This window comes from Felis catus, chromosome D4 (genome assembly GCF_018350175.1).
Source record: "Felis catus isolate Fca126 chromosome D4, F.catus_Fca126_mat1.0, whole genome shotgun sequence".
In the NCBI taxonomy this organism is placed as follows: Eukaryota; Metazoa; Chordata; class Mammalia; order Carnivora; family Felidae; genus Felis; species Felis catus.
The window spans coordinates 28,342,628-28,357,323 of NC_058380.1; the positions used below are offsets into that span (position 1 = coordinate 28,342,628).

Here is a 14,696-nt window from a genome sequence, read left to right on the forward strand (position 1 = left end):
ACAAGGCTGGGTCTGTTGGAACATGCAGTCTGCCATTAGTCGGTCTCTGAACATCCTCTAGAAAGGACTCCTTGTAAAAGTCATCTTGCTTCACCATGACAGGCTCACTCAGCCTACTCTCCACACCATCCTGGGAGTTCAGCCCAAGACTCTGAGAACTTGTGCAGGTGCTGATGGGAGGGAAAGTGGGAAGACCTGGCTGATGTGTGAACGATTCAGCAGATATTAGAAGCTTCTGTAATTTACAAAGCCATTTATATTTACTTAAAAATTTAAAAAGCCCAAACTGCATTTCTCATAAAATTATTTTTAGGAGCACCTGGGGGGCCTAGTCAGTTGAGTGACTGTACCCTGATTTCTGCTCGGGTCATGATCTCAAGGTTGTGAGGTAGAGCCTCATGTCAGGCTCTGTGCTGAGAACCTGAAGCCTTCTTGGGATTCTTTCCTTCCCTCTCTCTCTGCCCCTCCCCTGCTTGTGTTTTCCCTCTCTCAAAATAAAGAAATAAATAAACTTTAAAAAACCTTATTTTTAAAAGAATCCCATAGGCATGTAATAAATAAAGCAGAAAACAAATTATGATTCCTCCCTAGGTCTTGTAGGTACCATAAAGTTATTACCAGTGTTTCCCATATTTCATAGACCTTCATAATTTCTATCAAAATAAATTGCAAAGGAACCAAATGATTCAGGAATTGTGAAGTTAAATTTGGTTAAATAGATATTCAATTAAACACTGGGTTCTTTTTAGAAGGAAAGGGGTCAGAAGAGAGGAAACTTCCATTCTAAGAGGCACATGTATTTCAATCATCACCAAAACTTAGTTACAAATCATACAATATTCAAGTCCTTCCTTTTTGTTACAACATTTTATGGTGGGGGAAAACATTAATGGTAATTAGTGCATGTTTGTGGGTTTCTCTAAAGAAATTAAAATCCCATGCTGTCAGCTCATGGAGCCTGACAAGGGGCTCAATACCCTGAACCATGAGATCATGACCTGGATCGAAATCATGAGCTGCTCACTCAACCAACTGAACCATCCAGGTGCCCCTGCAGTTGTTTTATTTTTAAAAAGTAAACCTTCATACTTTTTTAAAAAAATGAAAATTCTAAAGTTACTAGACAAGTCACTGATACAAAGGTGTTTACAGCAGTAATGAGTGAGTGGTGACATTCCCAGTGTAAAATGTCACACAATCAAATCACAACTTGAGAATTCAATCATTCAAGTTCTTCATCCCATACAGTAGGGTGTGGTCACCTTGAAAATAAAACCCATTTTCTGGATAATTTGTTGCCAATCAAGGTCTTCTTTATACCATCATCTCACACAGCAGGAAAGCTGGCCATGGTGGCGATTCCACAGTGGTTGTCCCGGTCTTTGGCTATGAGTATGTAGCTGTGTTTGCCCCAATTTGCACCCCAGCTGAAAGAAGATGGGTTTTTTCACTTATTACAGAGGAAGAAACACATTTCTCTTTATGGACAATAACACCTGATACTCAGCAGTGCCCCCGAGGCCAGGACAGATTCAAGATGAATCAAGAGAGGCCATCCTTGTTCATGGTTGAGTTCCAACCCAGCAGAGAAATCTATCCCCAAAACTTTCACAAAACTGCAAAATGAGAAATAGGAAAAGGAAAGTCTTGGGTCAGATGTGTTTCAAATGCAGTACTACTCAAACTATAGCAGGACCCTTGCAAGTTGGAAACAGTAGCTTAATGTCATCAAATGAATATGTCTCTGTTCCCGCTAAGTGAGGCAAACACTTCTGGGGTCTCAGAAGTGGGCTCAAGGGTTTGATGATCTATATCCAAACACTGATTGCAAAAAGGATTTCCTTTTCAATTCCAAAAACAAATATTTTTGGCTTTTTATACCTGTTCTTGACAATCCAATATTTTTCGTTATCCGATTCTTCTCCTTCAAAGCCATAGCCAACCACCAGAACAGCGTGATTCAGGCGTTTATTGCTGCACTTTGGATCATAATAAATGCCTGGAAAAGTAAATTCAGTTCCAAGGTGGGACATCAAAGCGACATGATAACATCTAACAATAACCGAGTCACCGCAGTAAAGGAGGCATCTCAAAATTGAGGTGGGATATAAATCCAATAAGACTTAGAAATAAGTTCTTTTTGTTTAGCAAGGCTAGGGATTTAGGCCCTCCCTAAATCTCCCTGCAATACCAGCAGAAATACACATCATCACAATCTCTTTTGTGAAGAACAGTCAAGGGGATGGAAGAACACTCGCTGAAACTTTGTCATTCTATTCTACCATGTCAGCATTGGGAAGCAGCAGAAAAACACACAATCACTTGAGCCAAGGGGTTCTTTCCAGTGTCCATTTCACTAATAAAACTCTTTGGAAATCTTCCAGGTCTAACAGGTGGGAAGAACTAAAGTAAGTTAAACTATACCAATCAAATTATGTAGCCATTTAAATATATTTATGAAGTGGTTGAAAGAGGGGAATTTGGGTGAAGTCATGTCAACATGCTGAACAACAGGCACAAAATCACATGTGCTGCAGGAACAACTACGTGAAGTCCATACCCTCCTGATCTGTACACAGCAAAGGGTCTATCTTGCCTTATATGATGGTGGTTCCCCATTTGTCCTGCCTACTTTTCTACGTAGACACATGCTGACCTTTTTTATAGAACTGGAAGGAATTCAGGCTTGCATCTACAGCAGCGGAGACAGGCCCCACAGTTGCCACTGTGGTCATTAGGCCATCCTCCTTGTTTATGACACTCCAGAAGGCAGTCACGTTGGCAACAGAATTCTCAGGCTTGTATTTGCAGGATTCGTTCTTTCAAAGGTAAAGGGAGAGAGGCTTGATCACTACCATCCACCTCCAGGGGAACAGGAGTGCAAGACTGTTTGCAACTGAATGATTTCCAAGTCAAGTTTGTTATAAAGCGTCTCAGGACATAAAATGGGTTTGACCAATTTGACAATAAATTTCATATATTGAAAAAATAAAAAATAAATAAAATGGGTTTGATTGTTTTGAAGTTGAAAAATTAGCAGTGTCTATCCAATGAGACACTCTTTGGGTCTACTCATTCATAAAGTTTTCACTCTGGAGACCTGTACTGTATATAAGATGGTGTTCGTGTCACCGTGTAACATAGTTGTAGGAACAGCTATATGGTAATGAAGTAATCAGACAGCTGTGCTAGTAGGCTAATACATTTTAATGGCAGTTCTGACCGTTTGCAGGTATAGAGTCTATAATCACATACAAGAATTCTAAATACAGGATCTGTTTCTAAAAATAAGGAACTCCACTTACCTGTGCATGATATGGATAGGATTCCTCTGAGTCCAGTCCCCCATTGTCCTTAACATACTGGAAGGCTTTAACCATTAGGCCACCACGGCAGCCGCCATTGCCTTGAGACCAAGAGCAGTCTACCAGGTTGTGCTCACTCAGTGAAATAAGTTTTCCAGTTTTCCAGAACATCTGTCCTTCAAGGGCACCAGTTGCACTAAAAACCTAACAAGAATGACAGTCACCCTGAAAACAAAATGCAAACGCACTTAGCCTACAAAATTAATTGCAAGACTTTAACAACAGCCCATAGGTCTGAAAACTCTTCTAAAACATAACTGTATATTATGCTTCAATTTTCATAGCAATGACACTGATTCCTTTTGGCTTTACTCTTGAGAGGGACCTGCTCAGTATTGTCCCACCTGATCTTTCACAGGAGTTACATAGCCTTTCTCTCTCCAGTCTACAGATGAAGGGATCTCAGAAAAGAGAGGTGCTTGGAACGCTTTCCCTTTTTGTGTTTCTGGATTTTAAGGTCATTCAACACCTGCTTGAATTCTTCACTGGTCTTCAAGGAAAAGGAAACAGAGTGTTGGCAAGCATGAGATGATTTGGAAAAGCACTTAGAGGAAGCCTGAAATGTTCAGCAATCTGTGCCACACTCACCATGTCGCCAAAACCATTCATTGCCATCATGAAACTGTGTTTCCCTTGGCTGTGTTCCAGATTGTGCTGTTCAATCATTTGCATATTCCTCTCCCACACTGCTCTCCTCTGTCCTTCTTCATCCTGGAGACAAACATATAACTTACCATCTTTATTTCTATTTAAAACCACCAGATGTGCACCTAGTGGATGTGCTCAAAGAGAGGAGGAGAAACCACAGCCAGGAATGCCTGATGCTTCTGGGAGTTATTCTCCAGCAACCACATGTATGCCCACACTGTGGGCAGTCACAGTACCCTGTTTACTGCCTTGGTAAGAGCAGCCTCAAGAAGCCACTCCCTGCTATGAACTCACACCAGCAAGGAATGTTCTCTTCAGGGGTCCCTCTGGACAGCTTAAATGTTACCAAACATGCTATATAGTTTCCCGTGTGTTGCCTTCCACTGGGACTATTGTTCATCTAAGCTCTGTTTGACTTGTGGAGCAGCTGACACTATTCCCAGGCAAAGGGCAGCCAGGAAGAAGGAAGGGTGCATGTTTCAAAACCTAGGAAAGGAAAACACATGAGGTTCTGATTAGACCAAACCGTCTAAAAAGCCATCGTTCCTTCTGAGATGTTAGAGTCACTAAGAGCAGAAAGAATGAATTTATCCTCCTGAGTGTTTACATGGGCTGTGGAGGAAGGCTGAGGTTGTGGGACGTGCAGTGCTCCCACTCCCTGCCCTGTGACATGCCTACTGCTTCCAGAACATGTAAATGGCAGCGCAGGGAGTGAGGAGTCCTGAGTCCTGGTGTGTGGGGCCAAGCTGCCATGTCTGGAGGGGTCAGGTCCTGGAAGAGTGCCTCCTGGAGCCCCAAACCCCCCACCCCCAAGGCAGCTGTCCCCAGTGTTTTCAGAGGTGGCCCACTCTTCATGCCAGTTCTGGGGATCTCACCTGTGGCAGGTGTAGTTGTGCAGCTCAGTCACACCTTCAGGTCAGGGGATGTCCAGGAGGCCTGACGATGGGTAGGAAGCTGTCCACTTAAGGTCTGGGATTGGCCCTAGCAACCCTGCCCCCACCACCTGCCTGCCCTGCAATTGGCTGATCCATCCTGTGGGCGGGGCCTCTGTGCCCTGGAGCTCTGGGCTGCTGGGGCATGTGATGCCTGGGTCCCTAATTATTCCAGGGGAATTTGTGCCTGCTTCAGTGGCCCCAGGGGAGGTGAGCTGGAGGACCAGGGACAGCCCTGTGGAGGGATCCGGTGCCTCCTGGAGGGCCCACATCAACTAATTACCATGAATTTATGCGTTAGTGGATGGTTCATGAAAAGAATTCACCCGGAAAACCCCAACTGGCTTTTCAGCATCACCCTGCCTGTCCTTTAGTCCTAGTGTTTTTGTTGAAAATCTCCTGGAGGGATGAGAACAGGATAATCTAGTCTAGTGGTTCCTGTTTATTCTGAACAAACGTCGCTCAGGTGGAGGATGCAGAGCCCACAGTGGGAGGTGTTATCACTGTGTCAGGATGGGATGCCCCTGGCTTATGGAAGAATCTGGAGAGGTCAGGCAGTCCCCCAAACAGGGTATGCACTGGGCAAGGCTCAAGTCCTTTCAGGGAAAGGGGCAGAAGGGAGGGGTGTCCCAAGAAGGTGTGGCATTTTGTAATGCTCCTGTCCTGCCTCCCCCAGGTAGAGATTCTTCTTCCCTCTCAAGCCTTTCTCAAAACCAACATAAGAGAGTTATTTCCAGAAAAATTTGGTTTAATAAAAGGAGTAAAGGCAGCATGTAGAATTAGTGTTTTCCTCCCCACTCTCTGCGTTATGGAATATTGTGTTCCTCAGTGTCCAACATGCTTTTCTTCAGCTTTAATTTAAAAAGTTTCAGAAAGACATTTATTTCAAGAAATAAAGTATTTATCAGTATTTATGAATTTGCCCTCTGACAACTGGTTTTGATTCCATATGGCTAAGACAGTGAGCTAGCGGTTCAGGACCTCCTTCCCCAGACCTACATCCTTGAGACACCCCAGTGGTCTTACTCATGTGTTGTCTCCAGCACCTCTCTGCTCCAGGACAGCAGTTTGCAAAGGGATTCCATACAGGGACTCAGAGTCAGGGCTGGGCGAGTATGGCCATTCTACAGCTCTCCAGGTGTGGGGCCCGCAGGCTCTGTAACACCCTCAGCCTCAGTTTCCTCAGTGAACACATGGGGCAATAATTACATTTTCTTCAGAGGATTCTTGTGAAGACTAAAGGAAATAATACATGTCAGGCATGAGCATAGAGTAGGGCTAATTTAATACTACTTCCTTGTGAGGTCACAGAAAATCCTTCCAAAGGTCCTGCTTCATTCAGAAAATATTTATCTGAGAATTTGAGGACCTTGGCAATCCCTACTGATTTCTTTACTTCCTGCGAGCCAGGTCACCAGATTAGCGAAATGAACCATAATGTATAGTGGTTAAGTAAGCCTATAGGGTCCTAAGTATGACTACTATATCTGTGTTTGTTGATGTGATGGAAATAAGCAGCTACAGTAAGCCTCCCTTGGAAAAGCAACTGGGAAGGGAAAGCCTGACCTCCAGCCTCTCCAGGTCACCAGTGCCTGCAACCTGGGTTCACCTGAAGCCACAGGGCAGCTCTCAGCGGACAGAGTGGTCTGAACTCAGGGTGAGCTCCTAGGAAGCCTGTCCTCCTATTGGGGCCTTACTCTCTTCTTCTGTAAATTATTCTAAAAATGCTCAGCTGACACAGGATTTAAATAGCATTTTTTAATCTTTAAAACAGCAAGGGAACAATTAGTTACTGATTTCACATTTATTTGTAAAACAATAAAAATTTCCTCCAGATTCTTTGTATTTCTAAAGTGTTAGAAGATCCCCCACAGAAGCTAAGACGTGTGCACCTGCTGGGAAGGAGCAGAAGAGGGGGAGATGGGGGAACTGACTTTGCCTCAGGGCAAAAGCTGGTTTTACTTCTGTATTTGACTTTTCTGTTTGTAAAGCCTGTTTCTCTATGTGAGGGACCTCATTTCTACTAAGCTATATGCCCCAGTCATTTCAAAAAAAATAAAAACTCTTGGGGCGCCTGGGTGGCGCAGTCGGTTAAGCATCCGACTTCAGCCAGGTCACGATCTCGCGGTCCGTGAGTTCGAGCCCCGCGTCGGGCTCTGGGCTGATGGCTCAGAGCCTGGAGCCTGTTTCCGATTCTGTGTCTCCCTCTCTCTCTGCCCCTCGCCCGTTCATGCTCTGTCTCTCTCTGTCCCAAAAATAAATGTTGAAAAAATAAATAAATAAATAAATAAATAAAATAAAAAAAATAAAATAAAATAAAAACTCTACTATGGTGCTTGCTTTCAAGTATTTACACTATGTTTATGCTTTGGGGAAAATGTCTTAAAAATATTACTTCAGTCAAACATTTATTGTGGGTAGTTATCTGGTTCTGTACTCCAAATTATAGAGACTATGAGTCCTTTAAAATTTCACACTTTTAAATTTAATATCATATTCATTATAGTTTCCAAATATTTCACATCCTCTGGGTAGCACCAGAATAATCCATTAACAGAAGAAATACATCGTTTCTAGATATTTAACAGGAAGTAGAAGAGATGGCCACAGTGAGCACTTGTGATGTCACTCTAACAGTCCAAGTCCTCCCAACCTCTATGTGATACAGGCAGGAAATGTTTAATTTAGCATGGTGTAAAGTCATAGCAAGTGGTTTCTGATTAATTGTCCATGACTGTCAGGCTACTTAATCCTTCACAGTGTTATCCCTGGGCTCATTGTTCTTTTATCCCATTTTGAAAGAGCACCATCACTCTCATCATTATCTTTGTTTTCTGCCATTCTTTATCGCTGGCCCTAAATGGCATTTCCAGGTTCGTCTCTCATCCCTGCAGCAATGCCACAAACAGTGCAGTCCATCAGCGCGCTACTCTGAAGACCTGATGTTGCTGCGAGGAGCTCTCCTGTGCCTCAGTGCCTTGGTCAAGCCATGCCTTCCTCCTGGAATGCTCTTTCTTTCCATTCCACCTCTTCGAATGTCTGGTGGAATCCAGCTCTTCTCCCCAGTCAGCAATGGAATGAAAAGTCAGCAAATGGATTTTTTCTTTGTGTTTCCATAGCTTCTGGACAAGTCATCAGGGTACCTGTTACAGTGTTTGTAAGTTTTTGGTAAACCTGGCTAGGCTGAGCTCCTCAAAGTCATGTTCATGTCTACTACACTGTTGAACCTATTATGTCAATGACTGGGTCAGTAGGTGCTTGATTAATAAGAAAGGTTGCATGTTGCACTAAAAATATGGGCAGCAGAGCCAAATGATGACTTCCAATTCCTTTAGACTTTGACACTTTTTGATTTGCAATGTATATCCATACATAAAATTGCTCTCATTTTGGTCACATTAAAAATGAGTAAATGGAGCTGAAATATTCCCAATTCTGTTTATATATTTTTCTGTTTCTTTTTCCAAATAATAATCTGTGATAATCCATCCAAGGCAGGTGAATTTTCCTTCCACACTATATATGAAGAAAGAATTTCATGAATAAATTAATGTTCAAGCAAATGCAGAAAATGTTTTAAATTATTTAGTAGAAAAAATGCTTACAACATGGTTAATATTATTATTATATGTATTCAAATGAGCAAAAAATTACAAGTATATCAGCTACTTATTAAGATCATTATTCCACTGGTTTCACTTTATCAGCAACAAGAGCAAGTTACTTGCAACTTTTGCTTTGGACATTCTACAGTCCAGGAAACCATCATCATCACCATCATCATCAATCATCACCACCTTTGTAGTAGTTGTCAACAACTTGTGATATGTTAGGCATTGTTACATGGTTTAAATATATCACTGCATTTCCTTTCACAGTGACTTCGGCCTGAGAGAGTCTTTGAATCCTTGTTGCACTTCCCAATGACGAAATTTTGGAGTTGGTGAACTCTAAGTTGGTCCATATGCAAAGAATAAGAAAACTGACATGATGTGAAACTAGGGTAATTGACAGCTCAGGTATTTTAAGATATCTTTGAAGAGTAAAAGGCAGGTAATCCAAACCAATCAGATTCTTTTTTTTTTAATAGAATTTTGGAGAAGATACTTGGTTGTTGACAGAGTTGATAGCAATGCTAAAGAAACAGATGTCAGGACTGAAACAATTAGAATCCAGGGCAAATCTGGCAACTAAGCAGCAGGAACTAGTCAGCAATGTGGTCAGGGCTCAGTTGCTATAATAAAAGAATTCACATTGTTTCTTCCATCCTTGCATCATTCTGCTTCCAGATTGAAAAACCTGGAAGACAATGTCTGTCAATATTTCATCCCGTGTCTAAGGGAGAGAAAGGCATCTTAATATAGCCCCCTCAAGACTGCATGTAATGGGGAAGAAGAAACCACAAAAGAAAGCATGCTGCTCCTACCAAGACAAGAGGAAATGGATGCTAGTGGCTAAGAAATGGCCCTCACTTAACTCATTTAGCTTCTCAACATACTGATAAGCTTTTTCTTTTCATTAAACATTTTCTTTTGAGATAATTATAGTCATATGCAATTGTAAGAAATAATACAGAGAAAACCCATGTCCTTCTTACTGGCAAGAAAACAAACACATAGATGGTTGGAACAGAATAGAATAGAAATCCCAGAAATAAACTAACACATACATAGATGATATGAATAAACATTTTTCCAAAGAAGATTCATGGATGGCCAACAAGTACATGAAAATATGCTCATTGTTGTTAATCACCAGTAAATGCAAATCACATTGAGATGATACCTCACGCCTGTTAAGATGGCTGTTATCAAAAAGACAAGAAATAAAAAGCATAGTAAGGATGTGGAGAAAAGGACTGTCTTGTATACTGTTGGTGGAAATGTAAACTGGTGCAGTTCATTTGGAAAACAATATAGAGATACCCGCCAAATTAGAAATAGAACTACTGTAACATCCAGAATGCCAACTTCCAGAAAATGAAAATACTACCTGGAAATGATATATGTATTACATATCCATTGCAGTATTATTTAAAAGAGTCAAGATATAGAAACAGCCTAAATGTCAATTAATGAATGAGTGCATAAAGAAAATGTGGAATATATACACACTTACTCAGCCATAAAAAAGAATGGAATTTTTCCATTTGTGACAATATGGATGGACCATAATGGTCATTATCCCAAGTGCAATAAGTCAGGCAAACAAAGGTAAATACTATATAATCTCTTCCATATGTGGAATCAAAACAAAAAACCAAAAATCAAACAAACAAAGAAAAACAAACTAAGCTAATTGATACAGAAAAAAGTTTCCAGACACGGGGGCTATGGATGGGAGAAATGGGAAGGAGGTCAAAATGCAAAGAATATTAAAAACAAAAAGCCTGAGATAAAAAGCTGTTTGTTCCTCCTGCTATCTTACATTCTGTTTCATCTTTAGCTTCAATTCCAACATTAGCCTGAGGCAGAGAATTTAGTGCCTCTAACCCTGCAGGTAAAAAGATGAACAGAATCTAAAACATCTCTATTGTGCACATAACTGGTCTCTCTTCACAAGGTATCCTTCTCTTCCCTGTTTCCAGATTGGCTGGCATGTGTAGAAGTTTCTCTGTAAAGGAAGTGCATTTCTTGCTGGATCTTAGTGCAGGCAGCAAGGAGTAACCACTACATTCTACATTCTCACATTTTTCTGCCAAATTTCCTAATATTCCAGCCTGTTTATGCGTTGTCTATACCCCCAGGGACAATAGGTAACAGGTCAACCACCTTGTAACAGACATTTCCAGCTTCTCAGCTTACTTAATAAGGGCAGTGGTATCCTTACTGTATCCACCCTATCACAGCTCAGCCAATCCACACTGTACAGACTTTTATTGTAAGCCTCTATTTCCAAGTACCGGTTTCTCTAGTAGACATCACTATTCCAGTTTCAAATGACAGAAACCTAACTCCATATGCTTGAAAGTAGTTTATTGTCTTTGCATGGGAAACAGGGCAGTTTCTCTTCAAGCACAGCTGGATTCAATCAGTAGCTTAGTAGGTGTGGGACAAACCTCTCTGTGAGCGATGTCATCACCCCCAATGTGATGACACCCATTCACTCTGGTTCTGGCTATTGGCCTCACTCTCAGACTTCTTATACTCCTCTTGACATTACAGACTTATCTATTTCTAAGGATGGCATCCTCAGAAAAGAGAAAGGATCTTGTCGAATAGCATAGACAGTCTTGGAATTGTTCCATTTGTTCTAATGAGCGTGCCGCAGGTGCTCATTTTAAATACATCTTTGTGGCTTGTAGATGAAGGAAGAGATGTTGGGCATGGTCCTAGAGATAGGTTTGGTCAGTGACACCTGAAACACTCTCAAGGAGGAGGGGATGATTGAAAAGGGGTAAACAAAGAGTGCGATTGCTGAGTCATAGGGTAATAGAATGTTTCCTTTTGTAAAAAACTGCTTTGTGTGGGAGACATGGGGACAGGAAGATAAAAGGTATAAACTTCCAGTTATTAGATAGATAAATAAGTTCTTGGGCTGTAATAACCAGTGTGGAGACTATGGTGAACAGTACTGTATATTTGAAAGTTGCTGAGAGGAAAACCTAAGAGTTCTCATCACAGTGCAAATAATTATAACCTCGTGAGGTAATGGATATTGATTAAAGCTATTGTGGTGATCATTTTGCCATTTATACATATGTCAAATCATTATGTTGTACACTTTAATACAATGTTATATCTCAATTATATCTCAATAAAACATTAAAAATCAGAAACCACTACCGTATTCTAGAATAGCTGTACCATGTTACATTCCCACCAGCAATGGCTGAGTGGCCCAGTTTCTCCACATCCTCACCAGCATTAAGTGTTATCACTCTTTGTATTTCACCCTATCTAATAGGTGTGTAAAGATGATCATCCTGGCTTAAACCGGCAGTCCTCTAATGGCTGATAGTGGTGAACTCTTTCTCATGTGCTCATTGGCCGTCTGCATATCTTCCTTGGCGAAGATAAGATGTTTCCATCACTCTTACCTTATGCACATAGTGCACAGATGTATGGAGCTCATTCAGCACCAAACAAAAGGGCTGCTGTCGTTGCCTATGTTCTTTCTGTCCAGGGTCATCCACAGGCACCCATGCCGAAAATGGCTCCTTGATCCTGTCTGCAGATGAGTACTGGGTGTTCAGCAGTGTCATCCGATAGAGGAGTGCAGCAGAGTGTCTACTTTCTCTTAACACAATCTTGGTCATGACCCTCATGGCTACTTTGACGAGCTTCTCAGACCCAGTGTGGACTGTGGTTGTTCCTGCTGCAGGGAGGCTATCTCTGCAGCTCTGCGGTTCTGGGCTCTTCGTGGCATTTAGCGAGAGGAGGCATTGACGTTGCTCGGAAATGCATAAGGGTTGTATTAAAACATAGCCCTTCTGCTATACTAGCAAGCCACTTCGCTTTATTTGAAGCAACAGGAAAGCTCTAAAGGCTTCATGCCAAGGTTTTACAAAATGTTTTGTGAAAAATGCACCACGAGCATGGAGATAGTAGATTGCTGTTCCAACAAACTCCAGTTTTCCGATTCCACTGTCAGGGGCTTTGTTTACAGTTTATTTATTTACTAATGGCTGCTTGTATAAAACCATCACCCTTACAGCTTCACTGGGTGATGTCAGCACACATTAGTCGCATTCTCTAATAACACGAGTCTCTTTCACGACTTAGCTGTGGTCACAACTTGAGGTGGTGAGAGGCTAGTAAGATCGTTCTTTCCTCCCAGTTCTAAACTCTACAGCCGGAGTTCAGATCAGTTCTGTCTGTGAGGCCAGAGCCTTTTTTCAGGGCTGGTCATGTCTGCAGGATGAGAATGCCCCAAATCCCTGTTGTGGCTAAGTACAGCTGTGCCGCCTGACACACCAAAAGCATGCCTGAAAACAACAGTCGCTCACTGGTTCTTGCAGGTCCGTGCCTCGGCCGAAGGTTTTCTGATCCAGGCTGGGTCAGTGGGCTCTGCTCCGTGCATCTCGCATCCTCCTGGTCTCCATGTGGCAATGGCAGAAATAGGAGAGAGTGAGTGGAACACCCGGCTTCTTAGGGCCTGGGCTCACAACTGGCACACTGTCCCTTCCATGTAATTCCATTGGGCAAAGCAAGTCACACAGAGAGACCCAACCACATCTGAGCAGAAAGGTCCACCCTGTTGAGGGAATGAATATTTCTGAATAAGAATCCACCTGGCAGCTGGGATCCGGGAGCACGTGTCCCCATAGCAGGGTGGAGGAGTATGGCATTTTTATGTTCCAGTCTCAGAAGACTGTTCTGTTTCTGGGACAGTTATCAGATTCCACCGGGTTCAAGAAGAGGGGACATAAGAGGAACTGGGCAACTCAGTCGGTTAAGTGTCTGATGTCGACTCAGGTCATGATCTCACAGTCTGTGAGCTCGAACCCTGTGTCGGGCTCTGTGCTACCAGCTCAGAGCCTGGGGCCTGCTTCGGATTCTGTGTCTGCCTCTCTCTGCCACTCCCCACTCATTCTCTGTCTCTCTCTGTTCTCTCTTTCTGCATCTGAAAAATAAACATTAAAAAAATTTTTTTAAAGAAGAGGAACATAGACCCCATCATTCAATGCAAGGTGTGACAAGGTCATTTGGTAAAAAGACCACATGCAGTTGGAGATATTGATATGGATATCCCTGGTAAATGCTATCCTCAAAACAAAACAAAACAAAACAAAACAAAACAAAACAAAACAACAAACCCACAATAGTGTTTCAAAGAGACCAGCCCTGTCTTGGCACTCCATGCTTTGTGTGCTGCAGCACACTCTCAGAATCCTGAGTGGCAGTGGGTACCATTTCGTACGCAGAAGAAATTATTTCCTCCAAAGGGAATGAGCTCGTTTCCAGAGTGTAAGTTTCTACCTGGACACTGAGATCTGTCGTGGCTTTAAGGGAATACATTTCTTTCTGGGAGCCCTGACTTGCCAGCGAACACGTGTGGTGGGCAGTGCTTATAACATGGGGCTCCTACAGATCACTGCAAGATCACCCAAAGCCCATGGCTGCTTTCCCAGGCAGGTGAGGGGGCGAAATGAGAAGAGTGTGCAGATTCTGGTGTAGGCCCCCAGCTTCCCAGGGTGTGACCTTGGACTCCCCTAGCTTCTCTTGGTTCCAGTTTTCTTATTTTGTGAACCAGGAAGGCGAAGCTTGTTCTGAAGGGTAAGCTGGGCTCATGCACACGAAGCACTAGAATTGGCTTTGGGAAAGCTCCCCACACATACAGACTCATATAAAGATGGTGGTGGCTGATAGGCATTGGGATGGAGACAGAGCAGAGAACCACTGGGCATTTGCCATAGACTAAAAGCTCATGCCTCCACCAATTCATGTATGGACACCCTAATGCCCAAGGTGAAGGCATTAGGAGGCGGGGTGTTTGGGAGGTGATTGGAGCCCACAGGACTGGGATTAGTGCCCTCACAAAGATAGTCCCAGGGAGCTCCTTAACCTTTTTCTGCCCTGTGAGGACACAGTCAAAAGATGGCCACCTATGAAGAGGAAGTAGCCCTTTGTCAGATTGTGGATTTGTGGTGACTTGATCTTGGGCTTCCAGCCTCCAGAACTGTGAGAAATAAACTTTCTGTTGTGTACAAGCTCCCTGTCTATGTTGCTCTGTCATAGCAGCTGGGACAGACTAAGACAACGTTTATGCATGGCAAAGAGCTGAGTCCTGATTTCCACACGTTGATGCA

The 14,696-nt window shown here is 42.6% G+C and overlaps 1 pseudogene; it reads right to left on the reverse strand.

Moving 5' to 3' along the window:
• Positions 1-1,053: 1,053 nt before the first annotated feature.
• Positions 1,054-4,489, reverse strand: LOC109493620 (annotated as a pseudogene).
• Positions 4,490-14,696: the final 10,207 nt, after the last annotated feature.